Genomic DNA, 25,767 nt, shown 5'->3' with positions numbered 1-25,767 from the left:
CCCAGTGCTTGGTAACGGCTGCTTTTGGGTGAGGAGGGGCTCCTGCACAAAGTTGTGTTTGTTACAGTTAAATTACTCATTCGAGCTCTTTGCGGTACACTGTGCTAAATAAATAATAAATACAGTGCTCAGATCAATATTGTCAGGCTTCTATTCGGAGGTGAAGGATCTTGTATACTTATTTGGGAATTTCTCAGTGGGGACAGTCACCCTCGAGTTGTTCCATGTCTGTGACAAGGCATGATGAGTTATTTGACGTTCTGCCTGTTATTTCGTCCTCATCTTCTCTGCCTTGGAGGAAGCTGGTCTTATGGAGGGTACTCATCAGCCTGCCTGTGATGGGAGCTGTTAGGACAAGAGGGAACAGCCTCAGCTTGCACCAGGGGAGATTCACGTTGGATGCTAGGATAAGCCTCTCCAGAGAGTGGTTGTGCACTGGAATGGGCTGCCCAGGTTGGTGGTAAAGTCACCGTCCCTGGAGGTGTTCAAGAAACATGTAGATGTTGTACTAAGCGACATGGTTTGGTGCACGCTGGTAATGGAATAAGCTTGTTTTTATTTTATTTTGTTTATTTTGGGAGGTAATTGGGATAAAGAAATGCAATTTGCCCTGTTCATGTACCACAGAGTGAAAATATTTATTTAGCTGTCTGTTTCAATTTACACGTTTCACTTTTAGGACACCACTGCATCTTGCTTGTGCAAATGGACGTGAGGATGTCGTTACGTTTCTAGTAGAAAACAAGTGTAAGCTAAATCTTTTTGACAGTGATAACAGATCTCCACTGATGAAGGTAAGTAGAACATACTATGTTGCTGCAAGTAGGAATTATTGATTATGTATTAAATGATGTCTTTCCAGATTCTTTAAGTAAGTCTGTGTAGAAGCATGCATGCTGTAATCAGTGTGGCTTTGGCATGTGCTAGCTAATCTTGGCAGATGCTTTTATATTCCAGGAATGGGAAGTTGTAGTAGTGGTGACACAGTGAAATATGACTGCTGGAAATTTTACCTTTTTTTTTGTGTGTGTGTGTGTGTGTGTTGTTTCCAGGCAGTACAATGCCAGAAAGAAAGATGTGCAGTGATCCTGCTAGAGCATGGTGCTGATCCGAACCTGGCAGATGCTGGTGGCAACACTGCCCTTCACTTGGCTGCTGTAACTCCTAACACATTTCTAGCAGGGATGTTAATTGAGCACAGTGCCCGTATCAATGCTCAGAATAAGGTACATTTCGAGATTCAATAGAGAAGTTCAAAAAGTTGCATTGATATTTTTATTGTAGATTTTTTGTTTGTTTCTTTTGATTTTTAACTTGAATTATTTCTGTTCTTTCAGGACGGATGTACTCCTCTTACTCTTGCTATCTCTGAAAATCACAAAGAAATGGTAGAGCTCCTTCTTAAAAAAGGAGCTGATGTTCACACTCGAGATCCGTGTGAAAGGTGAGGAGATGGTCTAAACTCTGCAGGTCACCTTAGTTGTCTTCAGGTTGGACTGATGGGAGGGATGGGAATGAGCATTGAAGTAGAAAGACGCAGAGAAAGAGCTCGTTGAGTGACTGGCGAAAGCAGGTCTCAGCTTGGCAGGTGGCATGCATTATTGCATGTCTTCTGCATTGAGAACTGCAAGAAAACATTGTTTCTGGTAGCCGCTGTGGCAGGAAAATTGCTATTGTGCCAGCAACATTGCTGTTATGCCAGAGAGAGTTTTTCAAATTGATGCCAAGTTTGTATGCAAGTGTTGTTAATATGGAAGCTTTTTTTTCTGTTCATAAAGTGATTTTCTTTGAGATTGAGCAAATGGGAATTAAAATAATTACAATGTCTGACTAAATTGTATGGTTTGTCTTGTATTTTGGATGCTGTAGAACCCCACTTATGACTGCAGCAGCCGGTGGGGAGCTTAAGTTGGTAGAAATACTTCTTCGCTATGGTGCTGAAATTTTCCATAAAGACGTTAATGGATGGACAGCTGAGGACTATGCTATTCTTCATGGAAATGCTAGGTAAACTTTTAAATTTATTGCTAGGTTTTTAGTTATCAGTGTTGAGTTTGAACCTTTTTGGTAACAGCACCAAGTTTAACGGTGCTATTTTGAAGATGTGTTCATTGACATCTTCTCACATATACTGTTCATGTGTCTGGTGTTAATTTGAAAGTTGAGAAAAGGGCTTCTGCTCAAAATTCTCTGTAAGATTTCAAGTGTTTGTTTCTAAGCTGATGTCTGCCTGCTATACACTATTAAAATGTGTCTGTAGCCCACAGACGCAGAAGTTCAACTTGAAAAACTGAAATGTTTGTAAATTCTTCTCAAAACAGAACCCTTGTTATTACTGTCTTCAGTTCCACTGACCAGGAACCACCTGTTTTGTTTCAGAGGAGATCTAGCTGTTATTTCTTTTGTTAAATTACTAAGCAGTTTAACTCCTCCTACACATAAGTATTTTACCCATGGGTGTTCATTCATAAGAGTGGTTGTATTTGTAAAAACTGGACTGCAAAGGGTACCGAGCAGAAGTAAATAACTTCATAGATCTGGATGTGCATCTATAAAATAGATGTGTCCATTATATTTGAGTATGTTACGGTTTGCAAAAAGTAGAGTATGTTACACTTACTGAATATGAAAATTGTTTTGGCTATGGTTATGTTTAGGATGGATAGTATAAGGCTCTTATTATCCCATTAAGTGTTTATGTAGCTATGGGATTATTTTTCCCAAATGCATTTCCTTTTTTGCTCTCCGTAGTCTTAGTAAAACACTGGCAGAATATGCAGACCATGAGAACGCAGGGGAAGCTTCTGCAGGTGCTAAAGGAGGCATCCCTGTGCCAGTGACTCCTCACCAGGCAAGAGCTGCTGGCTTTACGTTGGGTGCAGCTGCTTCGAGCAGAGGAGGTAGGATACTTAACTGTGGTAGAGCTAATGGGCAGAATCGTGGTGGCCCCTTCCTTAGGTTGGTTTGCATCTTTTAAATTCACCGTGCTCAGTGTGGACTTCAGTGGAAGCATCAGGTGGACTGTAATAAGAAGTGTTATGAATGTGTTTGCTTGCTGCTAGTTTACACTGCATCTCCACAGGCTGTGGGGACAGTTGTGATTTGTGTGCACTACATCCATCTGCTCATACAGTTGTCACTTTCAGCACATCAAGTTGCCCATTTATTTAAATTGTCCCTTTAGCAATGGGGGAGGAGGGAAGAGAAGAAACAAAATAGGTTAAAGTAGCCTTGTTTTATGGGTGTGCAATTTTTCTTAGAGATGCTCATTTAGATTGTTGTTCAGAAAATCCAATTGCAAAAGCTGTAGTTTCATCCCAAATAGTAGTTTTATCTTCTGTAGCAGCGAAGCAGCAGATGAATTGCAAGAAGATGCATCTTTTGTTGATTACCACTGGATTTCTGTCACTTTGTTTTAATTTTAATAGTTTCACCTGCATAAAGCTCCTTTTTTGGGAGACATAATTTCTCACCTTCAATTACAATTGCTTTTGTTTGTGTTGTGGAGACGTAACAAAAATTGTCTTGGAAAAATAACTTCATAAGCAACAACAGTACATTGTTTGTATATACCGTATCTTTTTGGACATGGTTTGATTTATAATCAAATAATGTTTTTTTCAATTACTTTTATTTAAAAAAGAAAAAAAAAAAACAACTGAGAAAGACTTTGTGATCCAGAAAAACTGTTACATTTTCTCATTGCCTTGTAAATAAAAGAAATACATTCCTTCAATGAATTTGTAAAATCCAGGCAGCGTTTATAAGCTCAAATTGCCCTAAATGAATCTTAGAAAGTTGCTATTTTAGTATGAATGAGATTGCCTTGCAGTTTACGTTTCAAGCCCCAACGTACGAGGTTTTATTTGTTCCTTATTTTTAAGGGTTTTGTGAGAATCATGTGTCAGATGGGCAGCAGACTGTTCAAACACAAGTCATTACTTTTTTATTATAAAGACTGAGAAATATGATCAAAGAATACATGGCATATTTTTTCTTCCTGGACTTATCCCAGATGGAAGTATAGATTTTAGACCCAAGTGATGTTGCCTTTGACTTAGGAGCAGTTACTTTGAACTAGAGAGTGGTTGAAAAAGTTTCTTCGTAGCTTGGTTTTGAAGTTTTGTTTGCTTGTTTTTCAGTGGGGCTCGATACAGTTGGTTTAATCATTGAAATACTTTTTTTTATCCAAATCCACTCAGTTGCTACCTTCCATGCACATAGATAGTTGCTCTGGTACCCCATTGTAAGGACTAACAGGCCTGGGTTAATTTAAAATATGTGATTTGAGGGTTTCTTCTTCCAAGTAGAGGGTACATTTAGACTAGATATCAGGAAGAAATTCTTTACTGTGAGGGGGATGAGACACTGGAACAGGTTGCCCAGAGAGGTTGTAAATGCTCCCTCCCTGCAAGCATTCAAAGCCAAAGGTGCATGGGGCTTTGAGCAACCTGGTCTAGAGGGAGGTGTCCCTGCCTATAGCAGGGAGTTGGATTTAGATGATATTAAAGGTCTGTTCCAACTCAAACCATTCTGTGATTCTCCCTGTGCTCAGTCTCTTAAAGATGACACCAGCATGAGGAGTAGGAGGGAGCAGAGAGAAAGTTCAGTAGCGTAGTAGAAACAATATTGGAATTAATTCTGCAGTCTCTGATTGCATCCACACCCTGAATCATGAGAGTCCTTTTAATATGCCACAGTAACAGTCTTAAAAGTGTCCTTTAGAGAAGCCGGGATGTTGAGAGAGAGACCAGAGAAATACCCACTTTGGAATTCTTTTATTGTCTTTTGCTCTTCTGTTTTATTTTTCTGCTATCTAAAATTTTGACCTTATCCTTTCTGCTACTTTTGTACTTTCTAATTAGAAGAGGAGATTCTGAAGAATGTTGAACAGGTCAGCATTTTTCAACAAGTTTGCTCATGATTATTTGGATGTCAGAACATGAACCCTTTTATTAATCACGTACAGATTGGCTTCCAGAACATATTGAATGACCGATCTCTTAGATTTTAAGTAACAATTTATTTTTGAGGAAAACAGTAGTTGTGCTATTTCTGTTTCTAGTATGTTTGCAGTGACAGTATGTTTGGCCACTGCAGCACATACTAGTGTATTGTTCAGCGTTTCCCTGAGTCATTTGCAATTGGACTTGATAATCTTTTCCAACCTTAGTGTTTCTATGATTAGAGGAATTGTCTCAGCATTGTAAAACTCTTTACAAAAGTAAATTATCACTTCTGTGTGATTTTTATCTCCTGAGGTCAGATAAAACTTTTCCTGTATTCCCTCTTAAGGAAACAGAGAAAAGCCAGAAGGGATGAGAAATCATCTTGAGGTTCTTTTCAACCCAAGCCATCCTATGATTCTTTTAAACTTTCTCTTAAGTGTATGTTTCTGATAGTAGCTGTTTTTCCACAGCACTGCATGTGTATGTGATAAAATCCATGTAAGTAGGACAATCTTCTGCTCCAGAGAAAAGTAACAGATTTATTGTGAAAGAATTTGATGTCAAGGTAGTGTTCCACAGTTTCTCTTTTGACACACAGATGTACACATGCACACAAATGCATGTCATAGTCACAGCGCATTCTCCCAGTGCTGTAGCTTTGTGTGTGTGCTTTTTGTATTTTCCAAACTTGTGAGATTCCACATTTATTCTGATGTCATTGTTGTCTGTCCTTTCCATGCCTTTCCCTTAATGGATATAGAAATGCAACGGTCCCCTGAGCAGACTCTGAGAACAGGAGAATCGAGTGAAGGTATTCATTCTGCACAGCAGTATTTTAAATACCACACATGTCTTGTGATACACAAATACTTATTCATCATAGGTGCTTATTATCTTGCAGATCTGTATCTTGATGATTTAAGATCTATGAGTTAGAGTGGATTTGGGGCAGCTTTTGTTTCTTTGCATGTTTTGCATGAGTCCCTTATTACTGAATTCAGCATTTGCTTTTATCACTTGTGATAGTGTTGGTTTTGGGGTTGTTTGTTTTGTAATCTGTTCTCCTCTTGCTCAGAAATGGTGATATAGGCTTCAGTTAAAGTGGAAACGGGTCCCTGGAGACTAGATCTCATTTCTGTGTCAGTGCATCATGGCTGTGGTTTTGGTCTAGCTGAAAGCTATCTCATCAAATTCCTGTCTCGCCTTCTAAAGGATAGCAGGATCATTGGCAGTATTTATATGTTGAAAGCAAAAGTGTAGGTAATTTAATGAGCTGTTTTCCTTACTTCTAGTGGTACTCATTGAAGATGTAACTGAAGTCGTTCGTCCAGAGTTTAACTGTTCCACACAGCAGCAATTTTCTGTTCTGCGTGGAAAGTTAGCAGATAGAGTCATAGTACTGAGTTAGTTATTTAGCTTTACATACAGCAGGATTCCATTAGCATTTAAGAATATTCTGTGTTTTCTGTAGTGGAAAACATCAAAAATCAGATTGTTAGCATTTGAACCATTTAAGATGCCCTCAGATGGGAAGTTTCAGCCTCTAGCTTTTTTCTCCATGAGATTTCTTTGAACATTTATACTGTACTGCATCTCAGAAAGCTGTGTTCAGATCAGGGAATATTCTCACATACTGTGTTTAGGAAAGGCAAAATTTGTACACTCATTTGTAGGTTGTTAGTAGTAACCCTTCTTTTTGTTATAATATTTAACAGTTCAGAAACTTCAGGAATTATGATTTCTATGTGGAGATCAGATATGTCTGTTTTCCCTTCTGTGCTGGGAATCAGAAAGTCCTTCTATTATGTTTTAGTTGTTAAGAGGTGTTAGCGCTTCAAAAATTGTGTTCCTAGACTGCAGTTTTCATTAGAACGGTGACCTGAAGGATTTACTGCAGGGCGCTCTCATCAGGGTTGCTAATGATCTGAAGTAAGAGCGATTGTTGGATATGCTTCAGCACAGAGCTGGCATTCAGAGGGACTTCAATGAGCCAGGGCAATAGACTGGCAGGCATCTTAAGAAATCCATCGGGGGCAAATACCAAGACCCATTTGGGGTGAAAAAGCCCCTTCCTACAAAACATGATGGGACTGCACGGCAGGGGAGCAGCTCTGCTGAGAAAGGACACAGACCTGTCAGAAGGCAAGCTGAGCATGAGGCAGCAGGGTGCTCTGGCAGCTAAGGGCTGCAGCTTGCACTGTGCTAAGAGTAGCAAAGCCAGGAGACTGAGAGAAGCGATTGTCAGCCCCTGTTTAGCACTCACTTGACTGTGCCTTGGCTGTAATTTTGAGTTCCTTCTACGTGAGAGGTCGATGGATCAATAGCAAGCTAATTCTCTAGGGAGCCATCATATTTGTGAAGGAGTATTTGCCCTGTGAGAGAGGGCTGAGAAAGTGGACTTACTCAGCCTGAAGAAGAGGCAGCTTTGAAGGGCCCTAACTGCAGCGTCCAATGCAGATGAGAAGACAAAGCCAGATGCTTCCCTGTGATACTTGACAGGAAGCGAAGATGGCAAGAGGTATAAATGGAAGCAAGATGGTTTCTAGCTGGAGATGAAAAGTGTTGCCATGATAAGGATGGCAAAATAGAGAAGTTGTGAACCTTCTCTTGGAGGTGTTCAAGACTAGACTGAATAAAACCCTGACCAACTTTTCCTGACCTCAAAGCTGAGCTGGCTTTAAGTAGTTGGTTGAGAGACTTCCAGAGATCCCTTTTGACCTGACCTATCCTATAGTCTTAGGTGTGAGTTACTACCTTCACTGAACTGATAAAATCTTGGGGGTGTAGTATAGCATGCCCTGCTAATGCTCCTTTTGTCTCAAGTATATCATTTTTTGATTCACTGTAGAGAAATGCTGGTGATTCTTCTAGCTAGGGATAACCTATAGCTCCTGAGTATGCTTTTTGATTTTCTTTGTATTTATAAATATACTTTATTTATAATCCATAGCAAGGTACGGCAGCAAAAAATGGTAGATATTGTAGATATGTCTGATTTGTTTTTCAGTATAATTTGAAAAAGCATTTGTTTTGTAAATACTTTCCTTCATGCTGTTCTTATTGAATTGGCCACTTCAGCTTCTGTACTCTTATGAGCTGTTTTCATGTTAAATGTCTGTATTGGTTAATTTTTAGTATGCAAAATCTAATCTCAACATGTCGATTTATATTTGAACAGCAATGGATGACTTTTTCGAAGGATACTCAACAAGGTGAGTCTTATAAAAATACCAAATGCTTATTTGAGGAATTATTTGAGAGGACCAGTACTTACTTTTCGTTGTTTTTGAAGTTCTGAAAAAGAGGGCAGTAATGGCACCTGGAATAATTCTGAGGAAGAAGAACTGGATTTTACAGCCAAGGTATGGTGCCTTTATGGGAAAATAGTTGTGTAAAATAAGTGATTTGAAGGCAATTTCCTATGAGATAGAAGGAAACTCTTTTTCCAGCCAATTCTTTGGGTTTTTTTTTGTTTTTTTTTTTTCCTCCTTAAGAAGAGTCTCTCATCTGCCAACCTTTCTTCTGCTGTAAGTTTTTCCTAAAAATTGTTGCTTTGGCAGAACATGCAGTAGATTTGTGGTTTGAGGCAAAAGAGTAGATATTAAGATAAACTACCACATTGTATTAGTTGTTCATTGAGTGAGATTTGCCAACCCTAGGAATTGATAAGTTAATAAATAACCTGTTCTCTTTCAAACTTCACAATTGTTTCCCCTAATTTACATGATAGGATGATTAATGAAAAAGAACACGATAATGAAAAAGAACATTTATTTATCAAAATCTAGTGAAATTGTTCATCACCTGGTTCTCTTTCCTTCCTCGCTAGGTTCCTCAAGTGTTCGATACTTGAGTTGCTCAAATAATTATTTTTTCTTTCTTTTTTCCTTCTGTGGGATGACATTCCGTGCTTGTATATAATCTCACGCTGCATGACTATCTTCATTTTTTGAATATTTGGACTTTTCTCTTTATAAGCTCCATGTGCTTATCCTGCTGTTTTTATGAATGTTCCAAAGGATTACCAGTTTTTTCAATGTCGTCTGGAGTATTTAGTCTGTTGCACTGGGATTCTGCAGTGATTAGGAACTTTAGTTTGTTAGTTCAGCACACTCTGTAATGCTGGAGATGTAAGCATGTGTACTTTAAAATTTTTTCTATTTTCTTACATTGATTTTAGGGGAAGTGATTCAAATTTCTAGCATTATTTTGAAATTTACAGATATTTCACTAAGTGGAGTTATATTAACTAATTTATTCTTCAAGCTTCAGGAACTTTAATTGATACTTGAGTTGTGCATACTTACAAGTAAGTAATCGCGAGTGTAGTTGTATTTTACCAATGGATTAAAATACCTTTTTAGAATTGTTACGCATTTACAGATAGTTTTGAATAGTCACTGACTTGTACACAAGAGGAGAGGAATGTTTGTGTAATTAAAGTTGAAGGATCTAGCAAGTATCTGAGTCCTTTCAAAAGGGAACAGCCTGGTTGTATTTACTGTTCAAGATTTGATGTAAGTAAAGGATTTGCTTTAAAACAAAAAAGCAAACAAAAACAGATCAAATAATTCTTTTAAAATGTGTTTTTATTTGCAGAAGCCACAGAAGCCAAACTTGACATCGTTAATGAATGTTCCCCAAAAGTTCAGAAATAATGGTAAGTTATTTGGAAAGTACTTCATAATACAATGACATACAAAAGTAAACTTACTAAGTAATTTCATTTCGGTTTTTGTTGTTGTTGTTTTCACTTGGCTGTAGTAATTGAGGAAAGTAGTGTTATAAGAACAGAACAGATGGTCATGTCAGAATAAAATAAGTAAGATAATGGAAATGACCATACTGAGTCCCCTCCTAAGCCTTTGTGTCTGATGTGTCCTTCTCCCATCCTGCCCTTACCTGGCTTCTTTTCCATACAGTCCCAGATGACTACTTTCCTGTGTTTTTAATGGGTAAAATGCCTGCTGCTATTTATATAACCCATTTGATTCATATTCCTCTTTCCCTTTCTCATGCTTTAAGGTGGTGGTGATAGTTCTAGAATTGAAATTCCTAAGTCACAGAAGAAAAGCCTCAAACAAAAAAAACCAACAGGTACAAATCTGAGCAGAGGAGAATGTGGAGAGTTGTTGAAACAAGATGTCTCAGATTCAAGCAACCTTGAGGAAGATGAATTGGTGGAAGAGGAAGAAGGGCAGTGCAAAGAGGTACATAATAAATTCCATGAAACACTAAAACAAGAAAGTGAAAACCTGGGCCTAAATAGATATGAGGAAAATCTATGGGCAGCATTTCCCTCAAGCACAAAAGTAAGTGTACAGGGATGATTCAATTGGAAGAGTTTGTTAAGGGTAATACAGGTAAGCGACAGTAAACTATTTTCCTGTTAATACTCAATCACGTATCTGTATTCAATCATTGTATTTTGATACTGAAAACATCTTGTTCATAGCCAAACTCAGACATTATTTTCAATATTTTTATTATGAGATTGGAGAGTTTTGGAAGGAGAAAGACAGGAAACTTCATTCTTTCTGGAATCTGTGCACTTTCTGTTATGTAAAACTGAGGGAATGGATAATATCCATTAGAAGTTGTAGCCATTTAGTAGAATTCATGAGGTAATGACTGGAAATGAAGAAACAAAAGGAAGTTTTGAATGAAATTGAGGGCAGGAAACTAGTGAAATTGTGAGATATGTAGGCAGAAAGAAGACTTTCTGAATAATATCAATGAAACTGCATTTAGATTGACACAAGGAAGTGCTTCTCAGAGGTTTTGCATAGCCAGAGATGAGGTTTACAACATGAGGCACTGCAGTTTAATTGTGCAGATTCCCACTAAAAATTGTAGGCCTTTAGAAACCATGTTGCACTTTGCTTCATTTAAGTCTTACCCAAGAAAACCGTTTTCCAAGTTGTTAATGGGTGGTGAAGTAGATATTGATTTCTGTGCTTTTCAGCTGTTTTGGTCAATCTGTTTTAGAAGGAGTCACCTAAATGGAAAGAAGAACAGGAGAAGGAAGATACTAGAAGGAAGCTGCAAACAACAGTTTTGGGGGATGTGAAACATTCTGTTTCTAGTAATAAACATCAAGTCCGTAAAGTTTCAGAAGACACAGCTTATGCGAGAAGTGAGTTTAAATATGATCCTGATTGCTCCTCTATAAGTATTAATGTTCAGTAAATAAAGTAAAATGATGATTATCCTCAAAGATGATAAACTTTCCTGTTACCTGTGAACCCTAGCCTGCTGTGGTAGAGAAGGTCTGCAGCTTTTGTTTTTTTTCGTTCTTACCTAACGGTCACAAATGGTGGTGCTGGATTCCTAATGATTACGTATGATGCAAGTTTCTTTATTAATTTTGTTGCTGTGTTCTCCTTGATGCCGTCTGAACAAAACAAGAAGCTAATCTAATCTATCTTCTGTGTGACAATATTGTTTCCCTTTCCGATGCTACTATCTGATTGAAAAGCTGTGGTTTTTCAGGGCTTCAGCCAAAAGCAGACCTGAGTCAAACTCAGAGAAGACTCTTCCAGTACCTCAACTTGTTCAGTTGTAGAATGTAGGAGATCTCTCCTTTGCTAAACCTTTGTGGGCTTGAGAGCATGACCAGCTCAGAGAGAGTTGGGTAATTTGGCATAGACCCCAGGGTGTGAAAACAGAAGATACTATTTCCATTGTCTGACTCCAGAGCACTGCTTGTTGCAGTAGACTTCTTCAGAGCATGTGTAGCTATTGGTCAGATGCTGCACAGAACATTGTCCAAACATGGTGAACGTAGCCATGTCAGCTGTCCTGCTTGGGCATCTTCTGCTGGAAAACAGATGAAGAGGAGTGAAGAGAATACTGTGATGTGACTGGATGTAAAGTTACCCTTGAGTGGGACTCACTGTTTGGTTTGTTCTTTGCTGTAGAATTACTGCTCGTCTTTCAGATCCTTTATTTGACTGATGGGGTATAAAAGTATAGTGCAGTATATATCTCAGTGTCTGTATTTCTCCTTTTTTTTTGTAGAAGCCCAGCCCACAGTAGGAGCAGAGAAAAAGGAAGAGTCTGATTCTCCTTGTGATTCTGAGGTACTTTCTGTGATATGTGCATCTCCCCGGTCTGTGGGAGAGCCAGATGAGAACTACGTGAGAGCTTGCCTTTGCGTTGAGCCCTGCCCCTGGTGAGGCTTATTTACCCCATATTGCTGCTGCTCTATGTCCTGTATCTGAGGGTCAACGAAATACTTGTAGTGTAGGTTCTGTGTGGAGATAGTACTGGGACAAAGTTAGGTTAAGCTTCTTGTATCGGCCCTTTGGTTGCAGGCTTTTGAGTTGATTTTCTAGCACAGTAGTGAAACAGAATAACTACTTCCCCTCTAGTCTTTGTTGTTGGGAAAAAAACTAATTCCCCACTCCTTTCTTAAAAATACAAGACTTTCTAGATAGCTTAATCGCTATCAGCTTTGCCTTTTTGGCCTTTAAGCAAATCAAATCTTGCTTTTGCAACGTAGTGATGCACTCACTCAACATTGTGGGACATGTGCCCCAGCAATGTAGGCTGATATTTGAATGCCAGGTGCAAATTTGATGCCAATGTTCAATCAACACAGAGCTGCAGCTTCTTGTTCACAATCAACATCTTGATTTCCTGTGTTAATTTCTTGTGTGGCTCTGTGATTTGCCAGCCTTAATCAACATTATGGAATAGTTTAGATGAATTGTGAGGATTTTTTTGCCCTTTTATTTAAAATGCAAAAGCCTTTCTTAGATTTTATTTTAAAAAAATTGTTTTGTACAAATTCTTACGCGTATGTACTGTATTGTACAGCCGTGTTCTGAAGGTTCGAGGAAAGCATCTCCTCCTGTGTTTCTCCCACCTGCAGTTGAACATGGAGTACGCTTGCAGAGTGTTTCAGGGGAGCACAACAAGGGTAACTATCTCATAGATTGGATTTGTCTGTGTTTATAGACAAGTGAACTTTTTCTTTTGTTTTCCTTGTTAGTCCTGTTGTTCAGTGAGTATGTGCTGTAGCAATGAAGTGCTTGGCTGATGTTAATTAACAGCAGTGAACACTGAACTTGCTGGCCTGCTTGATTAGTCCAGGCGGTTCTTGCGTTCATTATGTATACTTTTTGGATATGTGTTTGTTCGGGTGTTTTTCTTTGCTTTAGGTGGTTGCTTAAAGTGGTGGGAGTGGTATCTGGTTTAAGATTTAGCTGTGAACCCTAGCCTGCTGTGGTAGAGAAGGTCTGCAGCTTTTGTTGCTTTTCGTTCTTTCCTAAAGGTCACAAATGGTGGTGCTGGGTTCCTAATGATTATGTATGATGCAAGTTTCTTTATTAATTTTGTTGCTGTGTTCTCCTTGATCTGCACAAAACAAGTAGGTAGTCTAGTGTGCCTTGTGTGTGACACTATTGATTCCCTTTCTAATGGGTACTATCAGATTGAAAAGCTGTGATTTTTCAGGGCTTCAGCCAAGAGCTGACCTGATTCAAAGTCAGAGAAGACTCTTCCAGTGCCTCACCTTGTTCAGTTGTAAAATGTAGGAGATCTCTCCTGTGCTACTCGTTTGTATGCTTGAGAGCATGACCTCAGAGAGAGGTGGGTGCTTAGGTACTCACCCCAGGGTCTCAGAGCAGAAGATAGTATGTCCGTCTCCAGAGGATATCTTGTTGCTGTAGATGTTTTCAGAGCTCGTGTAGCTATTGGTCAGTTGCTGCTCAGAAGGTGTGGAAGCAGCACTCACGGTGCATTCACTTTTCTCTTAGTGCATTTTATGTGCAAAGAGTTTATTTTGGAAAAGCATGAATAGTCAGCACTCAGGCTGTAATCAGCAGTTACGGTTTTCCAGAGTGGACGCCATTGCTCCTGTCTGGCTCATTCCTGTAAATTTTCCTTGCGTTTCTGTGTGAGTCAATCCTGAGTTTGTTTTACATAATGGAGTAGCTTAGAAGAGAGAACTGACTGTGGTCTGCTCTAGATGGGAGTTTGGTGGTCAGAAGATACTAGACTTTGAAGTGATAAGATTTAAAATGCTTGCAGTGTTCTGGACTGTATTGGAGCTGTGAGCTTCTGTTTCATTCCTAAATGTCAGTCCTTATGTATGTACCTGGTCAGAAGTTGCAGGATTATGAATCATGGTCAGGTGAGGTATCCCTTGATAGCACTAAGCAAGGAGCCGTGTGTGTTGGCAGCTTCCTCTTAGTGTGGGGTTGTTTTGTATCGTGCTTTTGTGGTATGTCCTGTAGAGTGGAATGTGATAGTAAGTGCCAGATGATGGAGGTGTAGGCAAGAGGGAAGATGACTCAGGGTGTCCATATGCTGAGACTGAAGCATGCTGGAGTTTCTTCCTTAACGTTGTCCCAACACGAGGGACATTGTCATGTCAGCCACCATTCTTATGCATCTTTTGCTGGAAAAGAAATGAAGAGGAGAAAACAGAATACTGTGATGTGACTGGGTGTAAAGCTACCGTTGAGTGTAACTCATTTCTTGGTTTGTCCTTTGCTGTAGTACTGTTACTCATCTTTCAGATCCTTTGTTTGACTGATGGGGTATAAAAGTGGAGTGCAGTAAATTCTCAGTGTCTCTCTTTGTCCATTTTTTTGTAGGTGCTCTGCCAGCAGTAGGAACAGAGAAAAAGGAAGAGTCTGATTCTCCCTGGGATTCTGAGGTACTTTCTGTGATATGTGCATCTCCCCGGTCTGTGGGAGAGCCAGATGAGAACTACGTGAGAGCTTGCCTTTGCGTTGAGCCCCGCCCCTGGTGAGGCTTATTTACCCCATGTTGCTGCTGCTCGATGTCCTGTATCTGAGGGTCATTGAAATACCTGTAGCGTAGGTTCTCTGTTGAGATAGTACTGGGACAAAGTTATGTCAGACTACTTACGTTGGCCTCCTGGCTGCAGGCTTTGGAGTTGATTTTCTAGCACAGTTTTAATACAGCAGTTTATTGCTGCTTTTAAACTTATGAACTTCTCAGGCATATTTTTGTGAGGATTTTTTTTTTTCCTACTATTCAGATCTATTCTGCTGATCCAGTCAGAGTTTAACGGATGCCAATACACTGAGCAACCCAGACATTTAGATTTTTCTGTATAGAACCTCTGTCTTCTCTAGATAGACTTAATCCGATTTTGAAAATCATGTTCAGCAGACACCAAGTGTGCTGGCTGTGTTTATCCTTTCTGTCTGATAATTCTCAAGATGAGAGTGAGCAGGGTCTGTAGCTACTTCCCCTCTAGCCTTTGTTGTTGGGAAAAAAACTAATTCCCCACTCCTTTCTTAAAAATACAAGACTTTCTAGATAGCTTAATCGCTATCAGCTTTGCCTTTTTGGCCTTTAAGCAAATCAAATCTTGCTTTTGCAACGTAGTGATGCACTCACTCAACATTGTGGGACATGTGCCCCAGCAATGTAGGCTGATATTTGAATGCCAGGTGCAAATTTGATGCCAATGTTCAATCAACACAGAGCTGCAGCTTCTTGTTCACAATCAACATCTTGATTTCCTGTGTTAATTTCTTGTGTGGCTCTGTGATTTGCCAGCCTTAATCAACATTATGGAATAGTTTAGATGAATTGTGAGGATTTTTTTGCCCTTTTATTTAAAATGCAAAAGCCTTTCTTAGATTTTATTTTAAAAAAATTGTTTTGTACAAATTCTTACGCGTATGTACTGTATTGTACAGCCGTGTTCTGAAGGTTCGAGGAAAGCATCTCCTCCTGTGTTTCTCCCACCTGCAGTTGAACATGGAGTACGCTTGCAGAGTGTTTCAGGGGAGCACAACAAGGGTAACTATCTCATAGATTGGATTTGTCTGTGTTTATAGACAAGTGAACTTTTTCTTTTGTTTTCCTTGTTAGTCCTGTTGTTCAGTGAGTATGTGCTGTAGCAATGAAGTGCTTGGCTGATGTTAATTAACAGCAGTGAACACTGAACTTGCTGGCCTGCTTGATTAGTCCAGGCGGTTCTTGCGTTCATTATGTATACTTTTTGGATATGTATTTGTTCGGGTGTTTTTCTTTGCTTTAAGTGGTTGCTTAAAGTGGTGAGAGTGGTATCTGGTTTAAGATTTATCTGTCTGAGGATTTGGATATTTCTGGATAATCAGCCGAAGAAAAATATCATTTGGTTGATCTTTTTGTTTGTTTATTTAATTTTTTTTAGTTTCCTGTTTTTCTTTAAAAACTAAAATATGTGGGCAAATTCTTGTTATGTTTCTGCGGGTTTCCACCTGCAGCTCATGGCATTTGCTTTATGACCATCCTGATTGATCATAAGTGTGCTGGAAAGTTTTGCTATTGGAATAAAGCTTTTATCTTTTTGAGAGTGCTTTGGCAATGTGGCTTATAATATGGATTCAATGACATAGCCTAAAAGGCAAGTCCAATTTTATTTTTGTAAGCAGACACCAAATCTTAGCAAGCTTCTGGAATCCATAAATCAACTTACCAATTGTCTTTAATGTCTGCTTCATATGATTCTGCTAAGCTTGAAATCAGTGTGGGAGGGGGGAAGAGGTGACTGTGGTAGTCTTTCTAATGTATTTCCATGTTACGTGACCACCTAGTGTTCGAAAATCAAGTCTTGATGATTTGTTTTTAGTATTTATTTAAATCTAAAAATTATTTTGTGGAACAATTCGTAGAAGCATTTTGTATGCTTGTTTCATGAATGGAGTCGTAAAGTATAAGATGACTGCAGTACAGGGCAGTAGGTTGTGTGAGTTAGGAAATAAAATTTGACACTAAACTTGAAAAAGATTTGGAATAACGCACATGTTGTGCATTACAACCAAGCAATGTTTGTATCATTTATTTCCTTGCAAACTGATCCAGAGAGGTCAGTTGAGAACCAGATTGTTTTTACCTCATTGAATGATGTTTGTATGAGGTTGCTGTGTCTGTACCCTTGCTCTCCATAAGCTGTTAATGAGAAAGTAGCCTCAACATTATGCACTGCTAGAATAGAAGTAGTCATAGTTCTGCTGGGTTCTTTCTTGATTGGTCATTAAGAAGCCAAAGCTATCTGCTCTAATTAATTTTTCCAGAAAGCAGAATTCAGCTTCCAAAAGGAACAAAATATTTTAATCTTGTTCTCTTAATAGACGTGACTTAATGCTTCACATGAATTGTTGTCATTCTGTGATTTGATTCTTTTTTTTTTTTAAATAAAAGTTGGATGATGGGAATTACTCTGTATTTCTTATATACTACTACAAGTTCTGTGTGATAAGATAATTGGATATTAGCTATTTCACTCTCAATGAAGTAATTTGTGCAAGAAACAATTACAGAGCCTACTAATGTTGTAAAGAATAAAAGATATCTTCAATTAAATAAAATAACGCTTTCATTTTTCATCTCCAGGCTTTTCAGAGAAACCCAGTAATTTGCAGGTAAATGCTTTTCATTGAAATCTACTTGTCCTGCTCATTAATGAATATGTGGTTACTTTGAATGTATGGGTGTTTATTTTTCATTGGTTTGTCTTTCATAGTTAAAGGTTTCTGCAGTTTTAGAGATGAATGAAACATCTTCAAAAACAGAAAAGCAAAAATCAGGTAATGATGTCTTTTATATTCTGATTTTAGCTTCAAAATCTTTCTGATAAGCATATTTAATTAAGCATTTGATTCATTTGTTTTGCAGATCCACAGGAGAAATTGAGTGTAGATGATATTGAAGGTATTTATAAATAGTTGTTGTTTTTTTTTTGTCATGTCCCTTTGTGGGCAGATACATTGTAGTTGTAAATTCTTCATATTAAATTAATGTTTTGCTAGCAAGATGTTATTTCAGCAGCAGATTTAATGAAATATGGCTCTATCTTTGGGTGTTTTCTCCACTACAGCTCCATTCAACATTTCTAAACATCCTTCTACAGTGTAAGGTTCCTCCGGCATACCTGCTATCATCACCCCTTGTCAGGCAGTCCACATTTACTCATTTCCTTCTCATTGCCAAATATACCAATCTGCAGAGGAGCAATAGGGTCATGTCCTGTGTCTGATTCCTGGCTAGGGTCTGCAGGTGGAGCTGTCCAGGAGCTGCAGGTGGGACAGAATGGGTGATTCACAGGCTTATGCTTCATTAGCATGATTGATTATTTACCTGGCTTTTTCTTTGCCTCTCTGGCAGTTGTATGAAAACATGTATTACATATGCTCTTCCAAAGCCATCCTCTCATGTTTTGTTTAAACTGGCCACTGAGTTTAGAGCTAGTGGAAGGACATGGGAAAGAGAGTGTAGGTGGGAGGTAGTGAGTGGAAGTATGTTGGCAGGTATTCCTTTTGGTTGGGAAAGATAAATAAAAGTGAAGCAGCTAGATCATTTGTTATACATGGGAGGGAGTATATCTAACCTCAGTGGGTTCTTAGTTTCTTAATTCTGATATATGTGAATTTAAGTATTTGTTAGCGAGATACAAAACAGTTCCCTATTAAGGTCTTAGAATTTCTACAACGAGCCCTGAAAATTACAAATCAGGTGAAAACCTATATAAGCAAGCATATGAAGTAGATGGTTAGATAAGAGTTCAGAAAACTATTGCAACTTCTAAGTATGGAATGGAAATTGCTCCAAGCTGTTTGACATCCATGTCTTGGGAAAAAAGGTACTGTTTCTTTTGATGACAATAGAGGTTAAACTTCTTTCTAGAAAAAAAATGTACGTGTGTTTGCATAAAGAAAAGGAGATTCTCTACTGCAGTGATATTGTTTCTGTAAGATGCACAAAAGGTGGTTAGAATCATTGAATTATAGAATTGGGCTGGAAAGGACCTTTAAAAATCACCTAATTGAAACTTCCCAGCTGTGGGTAACCTGTTGCAGTGCCTCATCACCCTCATCAAGAATTTATTCCTTATATCTAATCTGAACGATCTTTTAGTTTAAAACTGTTACCCTTTGCTCTGTCACTACAGGCCATAGTTAAAAGTCTTTCGTGTAAGCCCCCATTAATTATTGAAAGGCCATCATACGGTCTCTGCAAACTCTTATATTCCCCAACTCTGTCAGCTTTCCTCATAGGAAAAGTGTTCCAGTCCTCAAATTGTTTTTTGAGACCCTTCCCTGGACCTGCTCTAGCCAGAGATTTTTTGTGCTGGGGGCCCCGGAGATGAACTCGGTGCTCCTGGTAGGGTTTTGAAAGAGTGGAGTAGAAGGGGACACCACCTCTCTTGGCCTGCTGGCCATGCAGTGCTTCTTTTTTTGTGGCCCAGGGTGCAATTGGCTTTTTGGACTGCAAGCATGCATTCTCAGCTTATATGTAATTCTTCATCCAGCATTATCCCCAAGTCCTTTTCCACAGGACTGCTCTCAGTCTGTTCATTGTCCAGCCTGTGCTGAAGCTGATGACTTCCCAACCCAGGTGCAGGATCTTGCGCTTGGCCTTGCTGAACATCATAAGACCTGCTTCTGTAGGCTGTCAGTATCTGTCTGAATGCGATCTCTTTTCACTAACATATCAGATATACCACTTGGCAGCACTTCCCTGTCTACCAAAGAATCCATCCATGATATTTCTCCAATTTAGAGAGATGAGCTCTCTAGGTAGCTAACATCAGTTGCTATTTCTTTATCCTCCACTCTAGTCACTCCATAATAGAAGGTTGTCTGGGCCTTGGAAAGTACCTCCTTTCTTAAACTCTTTAAAAACAAGTGTGATGTTTCCCTTTCTCCTGTCACTAAGGGTTTTACCTGACTGCCACAACTCTTTAAATATGGTGGATAGTGACTTAGCAACCTAATTTACCCATGATCTTGGAGGTCTTTTCCATCCTTTGTGTTTCTGTGATTCTGTGAGTTCTTGTTTTGTCTGTTTTATGTAGTCATGTGAAATGTAGTCCAGTGATGGTGTGGGACGTGGCAAAGTTAGATAGGAAAAACAGTCTTTTCATAGCTCATTTTATGTCATCATTTCATGTATTTTCTGTTCATCCATCCTCGTGTCTGTTTTTTCTCTGTAATTCATGTATTTGCTCAAAGATCAGGTATTAAGAAACATATGTGAAAGTTTGTCTCAAACTCCTATGTTTGGGTTTCAGCAAGCTGTATTTCTTCTGCAGAGTGTTATAATTCCTATGGTACAAGTATTTCTAACTCTAAAAGGGTTAAACGAGACCCTTTGTGGCACAAAACAAGGAGAAATGAAAGTAGCTAGAGGAATCTAGCCGATTGCTGTCTAGCATACAGTGTGTCATGTATGTATAAATATAGTTCTACATGTAAACCATTTGAGATTCTTAAAGGTGTATTTCTGACTGATTTTCATCAAATTTCCCTTAGGAATGAAAGGGAAAATGCCCTGAGAGGGATTAGTTCGCACAGAGGCATCTTCAAACTGTTTTGTAATATTATGTTCAAATCGTAAATAATCATACGCTTGAGAGGCTGTGTTAGTTTGTGCTATTTTCTCACAAATGCAATGATTCAGGATGTACTCTAGGTATAATTAATTTGTAATAAGTCTTGTTCGTTATAAAGATGTAATTTTTTCACTGTAGGTGAGCGCTCAGAATCTACCGTTCATGTGTCGTCATCAGCTAAAAAAGAGATGGTCAAGGATGCCACTGAAAACTTTGGGAGGCAGGTATGTGAAACCAAATATTGTGTTTTTCCTTGCGTGCAATTCTGAGAAACAGTGCAGTCATGTGGTGGGTTTTTTGTTTTTTCCTATGCAAAATACATACTCATTTGGGAGCAAAATTTTATATCATGTGATTATTTCTTTGACAAAACACGCCAGATTTTCCTCTGTGTATTAGAAAGATTAAGTAAAAACCTGAAATATGATCTGTCAGTGCTTTCTCTGCCTCTGCAAAATATCTCCTTATCTGATCAAGTTAGTAAGTGTTCGAAAATATTTTTTGAAGGTCATTATGGAGGAATATAGGCTAGGCGTCCTGTTTGTATTGAGCATACAGGACTGGGTAGGGATCTTCATTGAGTGTCTGGAGTCTTCTGTAATACCTCAAGGGAAGTGGAGGAAGTAATATCATCATACATCCAAGGCACTGTGGAAGAGGGATGTGATTCATTTCAGCAGGTAGAGAGCGGAACTTAAGTATTGGAAGGTGGTAGCGGATGTGCAAAGTGAATGGAGCTTGGAAATGAAGTGGCTGAGACAGGTGGTGACTGAGATGCTCTCCATTGTGAAAGATTTTTGTGGAGTTACGATGTGGAAGGAGAAAAGGGCCTCTATAACCAGAGTAAGAAGGACAATAGTTGTGGTTCCTTGGGATGCCAAGGCTGCAGACCTTGTTCAGAAGGGAACACAAACCAAGGGCAACTTTGCAGGGACTGTGAAGTCAGAGATAGTGAGAAGGCTGGAGAGAGGAGCTGGTCAGTGAGCTTGAGGCATGGTACCGTTTGGATAGATGTCTCAGTTCTTGATTTTGGGCTGAGGGCAGGAATGAACAGGTATTCCTTGTAAATATTTGTCTTGGGAGCTTGGAATAGAATTTAATAATTCTGACTCTGAGGAGCATAAGTGATTGTAATGTAGCCAGTCCCTTGTTGTGGTTAGTAAAAAAGCTTGTTATGATCACTCACGCTTGTTATGAACGCTAACCAGCAGGGGGTTTAAAGGGACAGTCAGTAGAAAGTAATGGAGTATGGGAAAATTTGGGCAGTTGTGTTTTCTGTTGTTACTGATTGGTTTTGATCTGTTTGATTGGTTTATGTTTCTAAACTAGATCCTTCTGTTTTGAGGAAAAAATAAATAAGGTATCTTTGTTTTGTTGTTGTTGTATGATGGGATGAGTTTGCAATGTAAATTATATGGCTTAACGGTAATTTCATTTTTCTTGGTAATTTTTCTGTCTTTACCTGCTTACTTAAGGATAAATATGTTTTAGAAACTACCAACTTGATAGAAAATACAGCACATGAAAAGCAGACTGACAAAGCAGAAATTTCTCATCAGGAAGCCCTAGCAGAAAATGAGGAATCCCACAGTGCTGACAAGCAGTTAAGTCTAAAGCTGTGGGAAGAAAGATACAAAAAATGTGGATTGAAAAAGAGAAAAGGGAGTTGAAAAGAAATTTTACAAACATTACAGCAGAGCTGAAGCAGCTGTTTGGTGAAATTAATGAATCTGAGAAAGCTCCATCCCTTGTGGCAGAAGTGTCAGAAGATGACCTCATTGAAGAATTGAAGAGTCTTTGTGTTTCGTCTTGTGTGACAGAATCAAGTGATAAGTTAGAAAGTAAAGGTGAATTTGGAGATGTGAAACTTAATGTAGACCTAAAAGAACCCAAACCTGGAATAGTTATTCTGAGTCTCTGTGTCCTTCCTGATCACAATAACTTAAATGCGAGCATGGAAAATACCTGGAGAATACCAGATGAAGAAGGCTGCACTAATTACACAGATAATACAAAAGTACATCTATCAAAAGCAGAGGAAATGGAAGAGAATGAGAATGGGATTAGTAGAGATGTAGAGGGAAGTCCTGAGTATTCCCTGAGACATTGTTTAAAAACAAATATTTGGGATGACATTTCTAATAATCTTCCTAATATAAGACCTGTTTCCACAAATGGTGAAAGTACACTTGGCTTTATAAGTGAGAAGAAAATTGGCAAGGACATCTGTCTTAGTGACAGTGTTCCCAGAGACTGCCTTATCAAAAACAAGGAAATAGGAGAAACAGAAATCGAAAATCTTTTCCCGCATGCTCAGCAACCTTGTGGCATGCTGAAAAGGAATCTGGATGAAGAACTAAAACAAGATGTGGAAAGATTTAAGAGTAAGGTAGGAATGCTGCAAATGGTATTCCTGGCTTTGGAAAAAGAGAAGGTAGAGCTACAAAAAGAGGTAGAAGTTCACCTGCTTTTCCTTATTCTTTAGTCTTTCTCAGTATCGGTGGTCCTGTTCATGTTAGCTATTGATCATTAAAAGAAGGTGCTTTGTGCAAATTGGTTTTTTTGTCTTAAGAGAAGAACGTTACTCATAAATAAGGAAAGCAGTGGAGAACTGTGCTTTTCCCCATAATGTAATCAGAAGGTTTTGAGAAAGCAAAGTGTATTGTTTCAGTTTGACAATAGGTGGCAGTCATTTCCAGTGTAAGTAGTTATCACCTCATTACCATAAAAAGAAATTCATACAAGTACACCAGTTTTGATTGTCGATCAAGGAATGAAAATAGCTTCTGAACAGGGTCTTGATTTATCTCTTCATTTGCTGTGGTTTGTGCATGGTGTGCCTTCATTGCCTCTCACTAAAATTCCTGATTGCTGTGAAGCTGTTTCTGCTTTTGAGTTCAGTTTGCTTTTTTCCTCATCATTAAGGAAGTACGACATCATACATCCACTCATACTTTGTGTTTCTACAACTACTGTTGTGTAGTCCATCTGATTTCTTATCCATCAGTAATGCTTCTATTGTTTGTTTCCTTAGGGCTGCTTTGCTTTTTTGTTTTTGTTTGATTGTTATACTTCAAATCAAGAGTGAATTCAGAGTATATTTGTAGACTTGGTACATTTTGTAGAGTAATTTTGGGGGAAAATCTTTTTTATTTTACATTATTTTAAAAGTCAAGCTTAGATTATTTGGTCTTGGATCTCCTTTAGAATCAGAAAAATATATGAAGCTTAATTTTCTCTTCATAGGTTGAGAAGGAAAAAAGGAAGCAGAAACATTTCAAAATGCAAGCAGTGGAGAAACAGGAAAGTCTTGATAAATCAAATACACCAGTGGGCAATATTACCCATCAACCAGTAAAAGAAAAGCTTGCTCTAAGGAAGAATGAAAAAATGATAGAAGAAAAACACACAAAGAATTCTTCATCTGAGGAGAGACCAAAATTACTTGAAATGCCAGTAAAAGGGTAAGCTAATAAAATAATCCGTAGAATTAGATTGTTTTAAATCTTGTAATTGAAGCACTTTCCTCGGTATTGAAAGCTATGCTGAGTAGTCCCCTGCTCCCCAAACTGTTTTAAAAGTATATTTTTCAAAGAACTAAATGCACAGTGGAGGTTCAGATTAATTTTGCTGGAGGTGATAGAGGTCTTAATCACAGAATCATAGAATGGCCCAGGTTCAAAAGGACCACAATGATCATCTAGTTTCAACCCCCCTGCTATGTGCAGGGTCACCAACCACCAGACCAGGCTTCCCAGAGAATTTCTTCCTTAACACTGACTCTAATCGTGTCTTTAGAATCTTACCTCCTATGCCTAATAAATAAATCAAGAACGAATTCAAAGCCCTTGCACGTGGGATGGAGGAACCCCTTGTGTACACAGTGAAATGCTCTGGCTGGTGAGCTGATTCGCTGAGAAGCCTCTGTCGGCTTTGGCAGAGATTAAGTGCAACATGAGTCAGAATGATCTTGCAGCTGAGAAGGCCAGCAGCATCCTGGGTTGCAGAGTCAAGAAGCTGAAGGGAGGAGTCCATCCCTACTTAGCATCTAGTTGGTCTGTGTCTGGAGCACTGGGTCCAACTTTGGCCTCCAAGTACTTGTGTGCATTTCTTTTTATGGCCTTCAAGAGATCGTAGTCAACATGTGTGAGTTCAGTAGAGGCTTTCCAGGCTGATCACAGAGCATGAAACTCTGTGAGAATAAGCTGAGGGAAATAAACTTCAGGATGTGCCAACAGTCTCCCAGTACGTGGAAGGGGATTGTAAGTAAGACAAAGCCGTTCCTGATTTGTCCTGGATTTGATTCTAAACATTTTTCAGAATTCCCAAACATCTGTAAATAGAAGGAATTAATTTTTTCTTCTATGTAAAATCTCAAAACAGTATTAGCTATACATGAGTAAAAGCTGTACTTTTTGGGAAGCTAAAGACTACATGTAAATCTTTCTCCTTTAGAATAAGCTGCTTCAATACTGATGTTACAGCCAATGTTTTGAACTACTTGTTAGTGGTTGCTGATATTCAAATCTTTTTTTGAACACTATCCTTATCCTTTAATTTATTAAAAGAAATGAAAAGGTTCATCCGCACATGGTAAGCAGTTGTTGTAGTCTTAGGGAAGGCTTCTTAAAAGTTTTTGATTTGTCTTAGATAAGTGATGTGATGTTTTATCGGTATTACTTGCAGTCATTATGAATCTGTACTATATAGGTGATGATCAACTTATTAAAAACAGTGTATTTTTGTTAGTAAAAGTTCATGGTTTACTGTTCATGTTTACCTATGTCGACATGGAAATACATGATGAATTTTGTACATCACTTAAGGGCTTATTTGTCAGTCTTGTGCAGCTCATGTATAAGGTGTCTTCCACCACTAATGGAATGAAATTAGAGTGATGTTAAAAGTTTAAAATTGCAGAAAAACTTCTATATTTGAAAAGGTGTGACATTTCTACAGTTTTAAGTTGTTTCTCCTGGTTCATGATGTGGCATATTTACTTTTTTGTCAGTGCTTTAATTCCTCAAATTCTCTTTTTTAAATCCCAGATTTTCTGTGAAACAAGGAGAGGAAAAGAGACATAGAGCTGAAATGCGATATGAAAAAACAAGAAAGCAACTAAAGAGGGAAAAGGATCAATATTCTAGAGAGACAGAGGAAAAACAACAACTTGAGTTTCGTGTAAGGAATTTAGAAACAGAGTTAATAACGCTGAAACAGCTCAAGAAACAGGTATATTAAATATATATCTTCTGTTTTTCTGTTTCTTTCAAACTGATATTTTATGCTAGTATGTTCAACTTGTTGGTGAAAGAGACATTAGGTAATTATCTTGGTGCATTTTGAGGACCATTGTCATGAAACCAGCGTGAACAAACAAGTTCATGATACCTTTTCACATTTTTCAGAATTATAGTTTGGTTTGTGCTTCAGGCAAAGCTTCTCTTTGAGTTA

The 25,767-nt window shown here is 38.5% G+C and overlaps 1 pseudogene across 1 annotated transcript in view; it reads left to right on the top strand.

Moving 5' to 3' along the window:
- LOC146756865 (uncharacterized) overlaps positions 1-25,767 on the top strand; it is a 40,953-nt pseudogene that overhangs the window by 534 nt on the left and 14,652 nt on the right. Inside the window, exons 2-24 of the transcript XR_014937154.1 lie at positions 680-794; positions 1,053-1,226; positions 1,338-1,444; positions 1,870-2,007; positions 2,752-2,900; positions 5,710-5,760; positions 8,128-8,161; positions 8,242-8,311; positions 9,549-9,609; positions 9,975-10,159; positions 10,938-11,085; positions 11,970-11,983; positions 12,732-12,873; positions 14,555-14,616; positions 15,635-15,737; positions 17,316-17,344; positions 17,446-17,509; positions 17,598-17,633; positions 20,452-20,537; positions 21,789-22,797; positions 23,210-23,213; positions 23,560-23,777; positions 25,362-25,545. The product of XR_014937154.1 is annotated as an uncharacterized LOC146756865 (transcript). The remainder of the gene's footprint in view (positions 1-679; positions 795-1,052; positions 1,227-1,337; positions 1,445-1,869; positions 2,008-2,751; positions 2,901-5,709; positions 5,761-8,127; positions 8,162-8,241; positions 8,312-9,548; positions 9,610-9,974; positions 10,160-10,937; positions 11,086-11,969; positions 11,984-12,731; positions 12,874-14,554; positions 14,617-15,634; positions 15,738-17,315; positions 17,345-17,445; positions 17,510-17,597; positions 17,634-20,451; positions 20,538-21,788; positions 22,798-23,209; positions 23,214-23,559; positions 23,778-25,361; positions 25,546-25,767) is intronic.

This window comes from Coturnix japonica, chromosome 25 (genome assembly GCF_054131305.1).
Source record: "Coturnix japonica strain WE chromosome 25, WE-NBRP24, whole genome shotgun sequence".
NCBI lineage: Eukaryota > Metazoa > Chordata > Aves > Galliformes > Phasianidae > Coturnix > Coturnix japonica.
The sequence above is the reverse complement of the archived record's forward strand: the minus strand, read 5'-3'. Positions and strand labels throughout refer to the sequence as shown.